Raw genomic sequence first — 14,708 nt, forward strand, 5'->3', positions numbered from 1 at the left:
GAATTTTTAAAGTAGTAGAGTCCTTTCTGAAATACCCTGTAGAAATCTGCGTTTACATGGACCATATTTTTTAGCTACACTGTCTGATAGAAAGTATCCTTACATGCATTAGTGGACATCAACAAGGATTGTGCCCATCCTTCGCCTTTTCACAATTTGAACTCTATGGGGACATTCTCAATGAGGTGTCTGAAACACTGTTGAGGAATGACAGCCGATTATTCGTCAAGAAACCACAGAATGTAGTGACTCAGTTTAGTCACATTTTCACTTCGAATCATTGGAAACCTCGGGGAGAGACCCATCATAAAGTTATCGTATTTTTCATATTTTCATTCAATGGTTGAAATGGCTCTGAGCACTATGGGACTTAACATCTGAGGTCATCAGTCCCCTAGAACTTAGAACTACATAAACCTAACTAACCTAAGGACATGACACACATGCATGCCGGAGGCAGGATTCGAACCTGCGACCGTATCAGTCGCGAGGTTCCGGACTGAAGCGCCGTTCCGCTCGGCCACCACGGCCATTTGAACCATTTTTTTTGAGACTGATCACATCACTCTCGGCATGCCCTGTCGTTGACAGGCCTGCATTGCTGCCATGTGTGGTCACACCCCATACAGAGCACATTAACCAGGTGTCAGAATGCGTGTGTGCAGATCCGTTCAGTTGGAAAAAACGAAGAAATTTTGTGTCTACCTTTATGCATGTTGCAGTTGGTTACATTCTGTATTCTTTACATTGTTCCTGCTTTCCTACTGCCAATTATTACTGTTTTGTGGCAAAATAAACGAAACCTTGCAAAATTTCAGTTTTTTGCTTTAATTTTGGACGACACTGTAGTTCCTTTTCTGAATCGAGTTGCTCACTTCATACAACGAACTAAATTGTGAGTTTCAGTGTGTACATTATTATTCCAGCATAAACGTTACGTACCGAGTTAATTTTTGTTGTTGTGGTCTTCAGTCCTGAGACTGGTTTGATGCAGCTCTCCATGCTACCCTATCCTGCAAGCTTGTTCATTTCCCAGTACTTACTGCAACCTGCATCCTTCTGAATCTACTTAGTGTATTCATCTCTTGGTCTCCCTCTACGATTTTTACCCTCCACGCTGCCCTCCAATGCTAAATTTGTGATCTCTTGATGCCTCAGAACATGTCCTACCAACCGGTCCCTTCTTCTAGCCATGCTGTGCCACAAACTCCTCTTCTCCCCAATTCTATTCAATGCCCCCTCATTAGTTACGTGATCTACCCATCTAATCTTCAGCATTCTTCTGTAGCACCACATTTCGAAAGCTTCTATTCTCTTCTTGTCCAAACTATTTATCTGCCATGTTTCACTTCCATACATGGCTACACTCCATACAAATACTTTCAGAAACGAATTCCTGACACTTAAATCTATACTCGATGTTAACAAATTTCTCTTCTTCAGAAACGCTTTCCTGCCATTGCCAGTCTACATTTTATATCTTCTCTACTTCGACCATCATCAGTTATTTTGCTCCCCAAATAGCAAAAATCCTGTACTACTTTAAGTGACTCATTTCCTAATCTAATTCCGTCAGCATCACCCGACTTAATTCGACTGCATTCCATTATCCGCGTTTTGCTTTTGTTGATGTTCATCTTATATCCTCCTTTCAAGACCCTGTCCATTCCGTTCAACTGCTCTTCCAAGTCCTTTGCTGTCTCTGACAGAATTACAATGTCATCGGCGAACCTCAAAGTTTTTATTTCTTCTCCATAGATTTTAATACCTACTCCGAATTTTTCTTTTGTTTCCTTTACTGCTTGCTCAATATAAAGATTGAATAAAATCGGGGAGAGGCTAAAACCCTGTCTCACTCCCTTCCCAACCACTGCTTCCCTTTCATGCCCTTTGACTCTTATAACTGCCATCTGGTTTCTGTACAAATTGTAAACAGCCTTTCGCTCCCTGTATTTTACCCCTGCCACCTTTAGAATTTGAAAGAGTGTATTCCAGTCAACATTGTCAAAAGCTTTCTCTAAGTCTATGAATGCTACAAACGTGGGTTTGCCTTTCCTTAATCTAGCTTCTAAGATAAGTCGGTGGATCAGTACTGCCTCCCGTGTTCCAATATTTCTACGGAATCCAAATTGATCTTCCCTGAGGTCGGCTTTTACCAGTTTTTCCATTCGCCTGTAAAGAATTCGCGTTAGTATTTTGCAGCTGTGACTTATTAAACTGATAGTTCGGTAATTTTCACATCTGTCAACGCCTGTTTTCTTTGGGATTAGAATTATTATATTTTTCTTGTAGTCTGAGGGTATTTCGCCTGTCTCATACATTTTGCTCACCAGATGGTAGAGTTTTGTCAGGACTGACTCTCCCAAGGCTGTCAGTAGTTCAAATGGAATGTTGTCTACTCCCGGGGCCTTGTTTCGACTTAGGTCTTTCAGTGCTCTATCAAATTCTTCACGCAGTATCATATCTCCCATTTCATCTTCATCTACATTCTCTTCCATTTCCATAATATTGTCCTCAAGTACATCGCCCTTGTATAGATCCTCTATATACTCCTTCCACCTTTCTGCCTTCCCTTCTTTGCTTAGAACTGGGTTTCCATTTGAGCTTCATAGAAGTGGTTCTCTTCTCTCCAAAGGTCTCTTTAATTTTCCTGTAGGCAGTATCTATCTTACCCCTAGTGAGATAAGCCTCTACATCCTTACATTTGTCCTCTAGCCATCCCTGCTTAGCCATTTTGCACTTCCTGTCGATCTCATTTTTGAGACGTTTGTATTCCTTGTTGTCTGCTTCATTTACTGCATTTTTATATTTTCTCCTTTCATCAATTAAATTCAATATTTCTTCTGTTACACAAGGATTTCTATTAGCCCTCGTCTTTTTAGCTACTTGATCCCTGCTGCCTTCACTACTTCATCCCTCAAAGCTACCCATTCTACTTCTACTGTCTTTCTTTCCCCCATTACTGTCAAATGTTCCCTTATGCTCTCCCTGAAACTCTGTACAACCTCTGGTTCTTTTAGTTTATCCAGGTCCCATCTCCTTAACTTCCCACCTTTTTGCGGTTCTTCAGTTTTAATCTACAGTTCATAACCAATAGATTGTGGTCAGAGTCCACATCTGCCCCTGGAAATGTCTTACAATTTAAAACCTGGTTCCTAAATGTCTGTCTTACCATTATATAATCTGATACCTTATAGTAACTCCAGGATTCTTCCATGCATACAACCTTCTTTTATGATTCTTGAATCAAGTGTTAGCTATGATTAAGTTATGCTCTGTGCAAAATTCTACCAGATGGCTTGCTCTATCACCTCTTACCCCCAATCCATATTCACCTACTATGTTTCCATCTCTCCATTTTCCTACTCTCGAATTCCAGTCACCCATGACTATTAAATTTTCGTCTCCCTTCACTACCTGAATAATTTCTTTTATTTCATCATACATTTCATCAATTTCTTCATCATCTGCAGAGCTAGTTGGCATATAAACTTGTACTACTGTAGTAGGCGTGGGCTTCGTGTCTATCTTGGACACAATAATGCGTTAACTATGGTGTTTGTAGTAACTTACCCGCAGTCCTATTTTTTATTCATTATTAAACCTACTCCTGCATTACCCGTATTTCATTTTGTATTTATACCCCTGTATTCGCCTGACCAAAAGTCTTGTTCCTCCTGCCACCGGACTTCAGTAATTCCTATTATATCTAACTTTAACCTATCCATTTCCCTTTTTAAATTTTCTAACCTACCTGTCCGATTAAGGGATCTGACATTCCACCCTCCGATCCGTAGAACGCCAGTTTTATTTCTCCTGATAACGACGTCCTCTTGAGTAGTCCCCACCCGGAGATCCGAATGGGGGACTATTTTAGCTCCGGAATATTTTACCCAAGAGGACGTCATCATCATTTAACCATACAGTACAGCTGCATGCCCTCGGGAAAAATTACGGCTGTAGTTTCCCCTTGCTTTCCGCCGTTCGCAGTACCAGCACAGCAAGGCCGTTTTGGTTAGTGTTACAAGGCCAGATCAAATCAATCATCCAGACTGTTGCCCCTGCAACTACTGAAAAGGCTGCTGCCCCTCTTCAGGAATCACACGTTTGTCTGGCCTCTCAACAGATACCCCCTCCGTTGTGGTTGCACCTACGGTAAGGCTATCTGTATCGTTGAGGCACGCAAGCCTCCCCACCAACGGCAAGGTCCATGGTTCACGGGGGAGGGGGGAGGGGGGCGAGTTCATTTACTAGGAGTAAATCCTTCTATAATTTACTGAACTTGATTTGTCGTCCTTCCTGAATATTGGTTTTGTGAATAATGTTTTCCGTTATTTTGGTACTTACTTCCTTATGCAGCAAAGCTTCAGAAACCTGAGGAACCTAGTTTTACATTTCCCTGAAGGGTATTTTATAAGTTAGCTATTTATATCATCACTTCCCGCTGCCTTCCGGTTCTTTGCATGTCTAAGAGCACGCTCTGGTTGTTGGTATTCAATGTGATTTGATTCAAGGTGGTAATTAAAACTTTATGACAGTTCTATTTCTTCAATGCACGTCATGTGGTATACGTCTTGAGCTACACCCTTGAGGCATTGAAACTCGGGAGGTGTTCACAACAACAAAACTGTGATTAGGCATGCGTGACATCCCCAGTTCTCTCTTCGCAGTGTCGAAGTTTTTTACGTTTTGTGCGCGTAACGCTGTATTGGCCCTCCCTCGCACTGCCCCGGGCGGCATGGCCTGGCAATCTGTCTGTGGCAGTCCACAATAGGCGCAGCAGGTGGGACGTCGCTTAGGGCGGAGGCCATTGGCCGTGGTGCCTACCTCGCCCGCTCTGCTATGCTAAGCTCCCAATTTTGTCAATAAAGGCTGCGGAGGCGCCGGCAGCAGAGGTGCCCGTAAACCGCCGCCGGCTGCCTCCGCTCCTCCACCGCCACCAACAGCCGTCAATAAAACCAGACCAGCCCATCCCCTTTACAATCTCTTTGCCGCCTGCAGCGAAGTGCGTCTCTCTCTCTCTCTCTCTCTCTCTCTCTCTCTCTCTCGTTCTGTTCCCCCTCCCCTCCTCCTGTGTGTGCCCGGTTGCTTTCTGTGTACAGGCGCACACACGCTACAAAGCCTGACAGGAACGAGATACGGAGAGATATTACTTGTCAGATGGCTTCCTGCCACCTCTGCGTTCTTCTGCTGGTTCCGCGTGTGGTGGTTTGGACTCATATGAAGCCAGTATAAATGCAGTCTGGGAGCACGACGAGTACAGCGTTTATGTAAATTTCATCGTTTCGCAGACCAGATTTCCGAAGATGGAGGGGAAAATACATTTAAAGTCCGATGATAGCACCTTTAGTGTGTTGAATCCGGTCATCTTGTAAACAGTGTTTAAGCGATCTTGGCTTTTGAATTATTTCTGCAACGTAGTGTGTTGTGCGGCGATCACTCTGTGTTCACTGCTTCTTGAGACACTAACACATATGATGTATATGTCTCAATTTTAGTGTAAAAGAAGCGTGGTTCAAAGTACAAAGTATGTATGTAGTAGGTGGACTATGCGAGTAAGGTGATTATACATTCGTTTCACAAGCTGTAACCTCCGACACATTGTGTCACGTGTTAATGTTAGTATTGGAAATAAATTAATTATTGGTAACTTATGTAAACAGTATTACATACACTCTTAGATAATAGTGATAACAGCAATAACGTTTAAGAAATTATTTACTTTAGTGACCGAAACACAACTGAACACTTATTCTTTAGCCCTCATAAAATTTAACTGCAGCCCTCTCGGGGTAATCTAACCCCACCCACAGCCCCACCCCCCGTTGGCAACCACTGATTTATAGAAACCACAGGGTACCTAAATCCGGAGGCCGTACATGAATTTCTACAGACGTCCTGTCCAATGGGCCCTCCAGTATCTTCGCAATGCGCCATCTCGAGGTTGGATTATCGAGAGAGTAATGTACAGGACAATAAAAGTAACACAGGGACAGTGCACAGTAGTCAAATCAGGCAGTCCTGAGGGAGCTAGATCACGAAATGAGACGCTGAAAGCAGGCTATCAGTTTTGCTATTTGGGTGGCAACGTAACTGAAGGTGGCCAATGAAGAGAGGGTATAAAGATGATGATGTTTGGTTTGTGGGGCGCTCAACTGCGTGGTTATCAGCGCCCGTACAATTTCTCAACCTTTCCTCAGTCCAATTTCGCCACTTTCCTGGATGATGATGAAATGATGAGGACAACACAAACACCCAGTCATCTCGAGGCAGTGAAAATCCCTGACCCCGCCGGGAATCGAACGCGGGACCCCGTGCTCGGGAAGCGAGAACGCTACCGCGAGACCACGAGCGGTGGACAAAGGTATAAAGTGCAGACTGGCTATAGCAAGAAAAGCATTTCTGAAAAATAGAGGAATTTGTTTACATCGAACAGAAATTTAAAAGTTAAGAAGTCTTTACTGAGGATATTTGCCTGAAGTGTAGCCTTGTATGAAAATTAAAAACGGACGATAAACATTTTGAAATGTTGTGCTATGGGACAGTATTCAAAAATTAGGTGGGTAGATCGGGTAACTAATGAGGAGGGATGAATTTAATTCGGGCAGAAAGAAATTTATGCCGAAACTTGTGTAAAAGAAGGAATCGGTTGATGGGGCACATCAAGAAGCATCAAAGAAGTGTCAATTTGGTAATTGAGGGCAATGTCGGACGTAAAAATTTATAGAGGGAGACCAAAGCTTCGCTACAGAAACAAGGCTCCAAAGGCTGTACACTGCACTAGTTACATACAAATGGAGTACAGGACAGACTGCGTGGAGAGATGCACTGACGAGCCGAAACGTTATGACTACTGGCCAAAGCAACGTTGCATGGCACCTGGTGGCGTTGCAGATACGTGACGCGGTAACAAACATATGTAAGAGGAGCACACACAGACGGGGGATCACGCTAGCGAAGATAAGGGGTGCAAACGGGGAAATCCATTGAGATAAGCGGCTTTGACAAAGGGTACATTACTGTTACACAGAGCCTGGGAACGACTGTTTAGAAACAGCGAACCTGGTCGAACGTTCATGTGCTACTGTCGTGTGCAGCTACGGAAAGAGCTGAAGGAACGCGAAACTCTACATCTACATCTAGATCTACATCTACATTTATACTCCGCAAGCCACCTAACGGTGTGTGGCGGAGGGCACTTTACGTGCCACTGTCATTACCTCCCTTTCCTGTTCCAGTCGCGTATGGTTCGCGGGAAGAACGACTGTCTGAAAGCCTCCGTGCGCGCTCCAATCTCTCTAATTTTACATTCGTGATCTCCTCGGGAGGTATAAGTAGGGGGAAGCAATATATTCGATACCTCATCCAGAAACGCACCCTCTTGAAACCTGGCAAGCAAGCTACACCGCGATGCAGAGCGCCTCTCTTGCAGAGTCTGCCACTTGAGTTTGTTAAACATCTCCGTAACGCTATCACGGTTACCAAATAATCCTGTGACGAAACGCGGCGCTCTTCTTTGGATCTTCTCTATCTCCTCCGTCAACCCGATCTGGTACGGATCCCACACTGATGAGCAATACTCAAGCATAGGTCGAACGAGTGTCCCGTAAGCCACCTCCTTTGTTGATGGACTACATTTTCTAAGGACTCTCCCAATGAATCTCAGCCTGGTACCCGCCTTACCAACAATTAATTTTATATGATCATTCCACTTCAAATCGTTCCGCACGCATACTCCCAGATATTTTACAGAAGCAACTGCTACCAGTGTTTGTTCCGCTATCATATAATCATACAATAAAGGATCCTTCTTTCTATGTATTCGCAATACATTACATTTGTCTATGTTAAGGGTCAGTTGCCACTCCCTGCACCAAGTGCCTATCCGCTGCAGATCTTCCTGCATTTCGCTACAATTTTCTAATGCTGCAACTTATCTGTATGTATACTACAGCATCATCCGCGAAAAGCCGCATGGAACTTCCGACACTATCTACTAGGTCATTTATATATATTGTGAAAAGCAATGGTCCCATAACACTCCCCTGTGGCACGCCAGAGGTTACTTTAACGTCTGTAGACGTCTCTCCGTTGATAACAACATGCTGTGTTCTACTACTAGGCGCTAAATGATTGGGCGTCCACAACTCTTAACAGAAAAAGGGGTTCGGAGGCTTTACTGCTGTGTAAAGTAGGATAGATGGTGATCTGTGGCATCTCTGCCGAAAGAGCAGTATGCTGTTGCACGCACAGGTGTTTCGAAGCACACCGTTCATCGTAGATTGTTGAACGTGGAGCTCTGCAGCAGACCACCCATACGTGTTTACATGTTGACCCAAATACACTCCTGGAAATTGAAATAAGAACACCGTGAATTCATTGTCCCAGGAAGGGGAAACTTTATTGACACATTCCTGGGGTCAGATACATCACATGATCACACTGACAGAACCACAGGCACATAGACACAGGCAACACAGCATGCACAATGTCGGCACTAGTACAGTGTATATCCACCTTCCGCAGCAATGCAGGCTGCTATTCTCCCATGGAGACGATCGTAGAGATGCTGGATGTAGTCCTGTGGAACGGCTTGCCATGCCATTTCCACCTGGCGCCTCAGTTGGACCAGCGTTCGTGCTGGACGTGCAGACCGCGTGAGACGACGCTCCATCCAGTCCCAAACATGCTCAATGGGGGACAGATCCGGAGATCTTGCTGGCCAGGGTAGTTGACTTACACCTTCTAGAGCACGTTGGGTGGCACGGGATACATGCGGACGTGCATTGTCCTGTTGGAACAGCAAGTTCTCTTGCCGGTCTAGGAATGGTAGAACGATGGGTTCGATGACGGTTTGGATGTACCGTGCACTATTCAGTGTCCCCTCGACGATCACCAGTGGTGTACGGCCAGTGTAGGAGATCGCTCCCCACACCATGATGCCGGGTGTTGGCTCTGTGTGCCTCGGTCGTATGCAGTCCTGATTGTGGCGCTCACCTGCACGGCGCCAAACACGCATACGACCATCATTGGTACCGAGGCAGAAGCGACTCTCATCGCTGAAGACGACACGTCTCCATTCGTCCCTCCATTCACGCCTGTCGCGACACCACTGGAGGCGGGCTGCACGATGCTGGGGCGTGAGCGGATGACGGCCTAACGGTGTGCGGGACCGTAGCCGAGCTTCATAGAGACGGTTGCGAATGGTCCTCGCCGATACCCCAGGAGCAACAGTGTCCCTAATTTGCTGAGAAGTGGCGGTGCGGTCCCCTACGGCACTGCGTAGGATCCTACGGTCTTGGCGTGCATCCGTGCGTCGCTGCGGTCCGGTCCCAGGTTGACGGGCACGTGCACCTTCCGCCGACCACTGGCGACAACATCGATGTACTGTGGAGACCTCACGCCCCACGTGTTGAGCAATTCGGCGGTACGTCCACCCGGCCTCCCGCATGCCCACTATACGCCCTCGCACAAAGTCCGTCAACTGGACATACGGTTCACGTCCACGCTGTCGCGGCATGCTACCAGTGTTAAAGACTGCGATGGAGCTCCGTATGCCACGGCAAACTGGCTGACACTGACGGCGGCGGTGCACAAATGCTGCGCAGCTAGCGCCATTCGACGGCCAACACCGCGGTTCCTGGTGTGTTCGCTGTGCCGTGCGTGTGATCATTGCTTGTACAGCCCTCTCGCAGTGTCCGGAGCAAGTATGGTGGGTCTGACACACCGGTCTCAATGTGTTCTTTTTTCAATTTCCAGGAGTGTACATGGTAAATTACGACTGCAGTTGGGACGTAACCATCGGAATTCGATCGTCGATCAATTGAAACGTGTCGGCTATTCGGGTGAATCACAATATTCCTACACTAGCTCGATGTTCGTTTCCACAAACGCCGTCATCGAGGTGAACGGCGGTTCGAAACCTTGAGCACTAACGGACACAGTCTGGCGGGAGCAGTGTTGTGCTATGGGAGACATTCTCCTGCGCTTGCACGGGACCTGTGGCAGTAATCAAAGACATGCCGACGGCTGCGAACCACCTGAATATCTTCTTGCCTGATGTCTTCCCCCGATGGTGATGTCATCTTTCAGCAGCATAATTGTCCGTGTCTCGAAGCCAGAACCGTACTACAGTGGTTTGACGAGCATTATAGCGAACTCACGTTGATGTCTCGGCGACCAAATTCGCTTGTTGTAAATCCTATGTAACCTATCCGAGTCTCTTTTCCGGCGCCATCACAGCGTACGAAAATCAGTGGTCCGTTATTTACACGAATTACGTGACCTGTGCGTAGACATAATGCCACATACTTCTACAATCCTACCAAACAACTGTCCGATCCCTGATATGCAGAATAAATCATGTATTTCGTTCCAAAGACGAACAAAAAACTATTAAGCAGGTGGTCATAATGTTTTGGCTCACCAATATTCATCAAGTCTTCATCAAGTCTGTCTTGGAATTGAAAACAACAACAACAACAACAACAACAACGAAGACGACGACGACAAATACAACGACGACAAATACAACGACGATAAATACAACGACGACAAATACAACGACGACAAAGACATAGTGTAAAAGTCTGTGACGTAGGAAGCGTACTTTACGCCTGGGCACATCACCTCCAAGGTTGTGCGTTCACTGGGATTTCCAAGCGACGCTGTGTAATGGGCGTCCCGTTACCGCCTCAAATTGGGGAACACAGTGGCCTGTGAAGTCGAATGAGAACAACGAGATGAGATCACTGATTGCTGTTACAAGCCGCTGTAGTCGACGACAGACAGGACGACCACGGCGCAGCAAATCACGAGTCATTTCAATTGTAGACAACAACTGGTGAGTAGTTGTAACATCCAGAACCATCTCCGCACACAGGTGCCACGAATCCACATGTGTACCGATGCTTACTGCACTCCGCAAGACACACAGAGTAGTATCATTCTGCTTCTGGACGCTGTAAGAATGTTGCTGAACCAGACATTGCATTAACTATCAGTAGTCGATGGCAGAGTACGAGTATATCGAAATCCAGATCACGCGATGCCTCCCACTTTTCTAATTGACACCACTAATGCAGGTGTGTGGAGGAATTCTCGTGTGTGAGATGTTAATACGGAATGAAATGGGCCCCTAATACGTTATGATTTGATGATGTTTGGCTTTGTGGGGCGCTCGACTGCCCGGTTATCAGAGCATGTACAAATTCCCACCCTTTGCTGAGTCCGAATTCGCCACTTTCATGAATGATGATGAAATGATGAGAACAACACAAATACCCAGTCATCTCGAGGCAGGTGAAAATCCCTGACCCCGCCGGGAATCGAACCCGGGACACCGAGCTCGGGAAGCGAGAACGCAACCGCGAGACCACGAGCTGCGGCCCCGTAATGCCTTTGTCTCTTATCGACTGCTTATATGGTAATCTACTGTACAGTCATACTGATACGTTTCTTGAACTTACAGTGTCTTCAGCAAGACAATGCAATGTTGTTTTATCGACGATGACATGTCACGTAGACACGTCAAATATATTGTAACATTTCAACATGCACATGAGAATGTGCTGTAAAGCCGAACTCGTGATAGTGGGAAATAAATGAACAGTAAATTACAGTCAAACGGCGGAAATTTCTTTCAAAACGTTCTAAATGGCTGAGTTCACCACGAAGAAGGAACAAAATTAATCACACTACTTTAATTTTTTCGAAGTGATAATTAAAATTTTATGTCTGCCCCTCGGATAAATGATCTTAAAGGTAACCTCAGAAGTTTTCTGTTCACGGCTGATGCTGCTTACACATATAACTCGCGGAGACTTGCGTAATTTTATTTTTTCGAGGTTATAATTAAAGGTTTATGCTACCACCGGTAGTTTCTAGGCATAAGGGACATCAGGAAGATAACTGTAACCCAGTCAGTATTACACACGCTTAAGGCTGAGTGTGGTTAAATACGCATTGCAGCAGAAGCACAACAAGCTGGGAGTTCAAAACGCAGCGTACAGCTTCACGACTCTGGAAAAGTGATACGGTACTACGAAGGAGGAAAATCATTAACTAACTGTTAAAGTAAGTTACATGAATAATTTACGTTAAGTCTTAACTGATTACATACTTGACACCCACATTCATTCATTCATGAACTAATGAATTTTGGTAAAATTCGTTGTTTCTTCTTATCAAACTATATACAAAAACAGGGGAATTGCCAGCCAAACTATATAAGAAGATAGCTTGAATACGAATTCGCCAGGCAGTTCATGTCCTTTCGTTACATTGTTCGCTACCGGTTTGTAAAAGACAAGAGTTACAGATAGAAGTATCGGACTTTTAGGTGAATGTGTGACTGCTACAAATCAAACGACACATCTGTCTTTACTACAGTTTATTTGTGACTCTATGACCCCCATCGCCTCATTCTCTCCTGTTAAGAGGGGCAGTCTTCTTAAATTAACGCGTTTTAAGTAGTGTTGATTTTAAGGTCTTCGTACCAACTATGGTGTGATTTATAAAAACGTACATAAGTACTCGTAACGTACAAACACCGTGAAAGTATAAGGACATTTAAGTAGCAGCCATCTTATTTCAAGAAGTGGGTACTGTTGACCTAAGATTACAGAAATCGTTGCGGAACAAATTAATAATACTGGAGCTTGAATGCGTTATGTTTTATTTATCAAACTTTAAGATAGCTTGTGGTGTTTAGGTGTAGATGATCATGATGGTGATGATGAAGATGAAAGCGTGTGACTCAATGCCCGAGTGAAAGTGCAAGCCGTTGATCTATATGCCGCTTCAGTGACTTTCGTATCACCGATCTACCCCAGTTATTCAAACGGGGGAAGGGGCGTTTAGTTTAACTTTAAATCCGAACCACGAGACCTTCTTGGCGATTTTCCACATCATTTAGCAGTGAACGTTAGATTAAAGACTAACTGAAAAGTTCCGGGATCCGACTGGAACTCGATCCCGCTACTGCCCGGTTTCAAACAACGCGCTTTACCCCTAGACCAGTATGCCCGAATGGATGTAAATGTAAGGTATTAAAGAGAAGCAAGGCAGCGGCGCGCCTGCAATCTTCATGTTTGCAACCCGCAATTACTCGCGCTGGAAGGGTAGTATACTACGTAGGCGCTAATTGCCAGCGCACGTGAAACACAAATGCGACTACAATTTACTAACAACCATGTGAAATTCAGTTAATCGCTGTAATTTACTAATGTTTCCTCAAGGTGGAAGGACGTACTTCTGCTGTTTGCCCCACAGTACGAGTTAGTGATTTAAACAAGTCCTACGACGCTGAAGTACTTAATCCAGACTTAAACATCCGAGTTATTTTTTAATTTGCTGAATGTATAAAATACACGTAACTTCAGTTTTAGCTCACCGTGAGTTGTCTGTAAGTTTAACAAGTGCAAACTATGCAACGAAGAAAACTGACGTTAAGCTAAAACAGCAGTCTAGCGGGTGAATTTCCGTATAAAGGATTAGCAGATTGGTTGTAGCAATACAAACGAATGAATGATTCCGCAACAACTTGGCGCTATTCTTACAGCAATTATAACAGTCTGGAAGCAGTAAATGAGGGATCAGGCGAATAATATTTCCATTTAAGCGCAAAACAATAACTCGGAATAATGAATTTTACTTTACCTACTACTTTACACGCGACATGCTAACATGCTGACCTGTCATAAAACGCATAAACCCGGATCAACCTGTGCAGTGCCATCTTTAAAATTAATGGATTTTCAGCTGAAGAACAGAATAAAAATGGGTATGTTATAATTTTAGGCCTAACATACGAAGCCATCCAAATGTTTATTACAATATTTTATAGAAATGAAACGAGCCCCTCTGAATGATGACATACAGACGTCCATGCAATAAAAATAGGAAAAAGGTTGGGTTTTGACGAAGGGGCTAGAAACGCCAATTTAATTGGAAGAAATCTATCACTATGATTAGAAACTTACTAGAAACTGGGACGATAAAGCCACAAATAGCTGGGTACGTCTCTCGACAGTGAAAGTAAAAACTGAGATCATTTTAGAGAAACTTAATAATACCAGCAGACTTGGCCGTGAACGAACAGCTAGAAGCTTACACTGTGCAAGCTTTGTTGAAAAATAATTTTGATCCCAGAATTCTGTTGTTTATTGTGTATTGAGAAAAAGCTAAATATCCGTTTCTGACCATTAGTTCCTCATCTCAAAGTTACGAGTTTAATATCATCTATCATTTTGACTGGAACACACTCTTTGAAATTTTGAAGATGGCACGGATAAAATACACGGAGCGGAAGGTTATTTACAACTTGTGCAGAAACTAGACTGGTAGTTACAAGAGTCGAAGGACATGAAAGGGAAATCGTAGTTGAAAAGGGTCAGAGAGTGCATTGTTGAATTTGTAGATTGAGCAAGCAGTAAACGACATCAGGAAGAAATCTGGGAAGTGAATTAAAATTCAGGGAAAAGAAGTAAAAACATTTAGCTTCGTCGATGACACTGTAATCTATCAGTGACACCAAAGGACTTGGAAGAGCAGATGAAAGAAATGGATACTGTCTTGAAATAAGGTTATAAGATGAAAACAAAATAAAAGGATTCAAAGGTAATTGAATGTAATCGAATTGGATCAGGCGATTATGAAGGAACTGGATTAGGAGGTGAAACACCAAAAGTAGTAGATGAGTTGCGCTA

At 44.3% G+C, this 14,708-nt stretch overlaps 1 protein-coding gene across 1 annotated transcript in view; it reads right to left on the reverse strand.

Moving 5' to 3' along the window:
• The window catches only part of LOC126177105 (proton channel OtopLc), a 760,838-nt gene that overhangs the window by 380,964 nt on the left and 365,166 nt on the right, over positions 1–14,708 (reverse strand). The gene's annotated exons all lie outside the window — the stretch shown is intronic.

The sequence above is a fragment of the Schistocerca cancellata genome, chromosome 3 (assembly GCF_023864275.1).
Source record: "Schistocerca cancellata isolate TAMUIC-IGC-003103 chromosome 3, iqSchCanc2.1, whole genome shotgun sequence".
In the NCBI taxonomy this organism is placed as follows: domain Eukaryota; kingdom Metazoa; phylum Arthropoda; class Insecta; order Orthoptera; family Acrididae; genus Schistocerca; species Schistocerca cancellata.